The following is a 2,067-nucleotide window of genomic DNA, read 5'->3' on the forward strand; positions in this document are numbered from 1 at the left end:
TTATTTGATTTCCCCTTGTGACTTTTATCCCCTGTGTGCCCCTCTATGTATCTGTGGGCCCTCGTCTCCCCTCGTGTTTCATTCCATGTTTCCCCAGCCCACTATGCCCGTGCTCTCTCTCTCCTCCTGTCTGCACCTCTGTGTACTTCCTGTTTTACTTTGACAGTCTCTCGTCAGTATGCCTCATGTTGTGTTCACTCCTGCCCTGTCCCGTTACGATTATCTGTGTCAGCTGTGTTCCCCGTGTGCTCCGACTTCCCTCGTTGAACTGAGGGAGACATGCACATAAATACACAGAGGGTTACTCTGTGTATTTATGTGCATGTCTCCCTCAGTTCAGTGTCGTGTCGTCAATGTCTCCTCCATGAACCTGTGTGTCTTTCTGTGTTCCCTCGGTCTTCTGTTAGCATTCCCAGTTTAGTTTTGTTTCTTTGTGAAGCCTGCAATGAAGCAGTGATTTTGAGTTCAGTTCCTGTCTCCGTGAGTTTTGTGTTTGGGTCCTCATCTGCCTCCACACAAGCCAGTTCATGACAGACATTGAGTTGTTGTGTGGGACACCAGTAGTCCATGTCTGTTGCTGTAACAGTAGTTCATGTTTAGAGTAAAACATCCAGCTCACTGACTTGATAGGGGCAATAGTGTGCCTAAAATGTTGCATAATTTTGCTAAGAGATCTGTTACTTTGTGGTAATCTTAGATGAGTAGTTTTATTGACAAAAACCACCAGGTCATTCAGTGTTCCCTTAGTGATAATGTATAAGAGATGTTGGTGTACTATAACTGAAGTAATGTTGTTAAGTCCTTAAAGTCATATTCTTTTATTGTCATGACTGTATTTTAAGGTATTTTTATTTTTGTATGATATCTGATTTATATGGAATATGGTTGAAGTAAACTAAAGTATAAAATACTTAGTCAGTTATTTGTTTAATAGTAACTTAACATTATATAATTCACATATAAAACTATGAATTGTAATTTTAAATGGTTTAAAAGCATGTAGAATAGCATACAGTATGTAGGCAAGTATATTTCTCCTTTTTTTTTTTTTTATCAAGAAGCAAAGACGAAAAGGAGAAAAAAAAGAAACAGGGCAGGGTTCGGTGGTTGAATCATCCATCCCCACCAATGTCAAAACCAAATCTACGCCCTTGTTAAAGACTTTACCTGAAAAGCGCATGATGTTATAATATACATTGGTTGCATCATCACACGGAGCAAAATGTATATTTTTACGGTACTGTGATGAAGTGAAAATGCTGGTATGGTGGGACTGAATAATCTAGATGTAAGGAATAGAGATCCAGAATCATAGGTGCAGCAAAACAGTAGCTTCCTGTATGTATCATGCTCTTCTTGCATGGTTAGTCTCTGAAACATCCTTTTGGTGTAAGAGGTCGTCATACTGTGGCGTGAACCTCCTTCCTCATTCTAGAGATGGTTAAACGAGTGTTTTTTTCTGTGCCTTAAAATTTTACTCCAGTTACGGTCTCTAAAATGCCTTGTCCCAGCATTAAAAAAACACACACACACACACACACACACACACACACACACACACACACACACACACACACACACACACACACAACCCCACTGATTACAATAACATTTCTCAAGCAAATGTGGTCAGTTAAAAATACCACTATTAAAAGACCCCAAGCATTTTACTGTGTGCTTCTTTTCTTTTTAAAAAATAAATTAAATATTTAAATATTTACAAAAAAACTGAAAGCCCTGTTAGAAATTTGTATATTTTTTTCATAACAGGGACAGTGGCAAAGCAGTTATGTAATGCTACTGTGAACATTTTAAGAACACCTGTTTGGCCACTGTAAGATGGGTGTAGATGTGTTTTGGTTTTGCAATAAGAGATCAAGTAAATGTTGCTATAGATAACTTGGCCTGTTGTTAACAGCTGTCCCCTTTACAGCAATCCTCATCAATGTGGAAGGGCAAGAAAAATATATAGATATAAAGATTATCATCTCTGTCAGTGCGCCCCAGGGTGGCTGTGGTTACAATGTAGCTTGCCATCACCAGAGTGTGAATGTGTGTGTGAATGGG

This window comes from Pundamilia nyererei, unplaced genomic scaffold, assembly GCF_000239375.1.
Source record: "Pundamilia nyererei isolate P.nyererei 1_Seehausen unplaced genomic scaffold, PunNye1.0 scaffold00021, whole genome shotgun sequence".
Lineage (NCBI taxonomy): Eukaryota > Metazoa > Chordata > Actinopteri > Cichliformes > Cichlidae > Pundamilia > Pundamilia nyererei.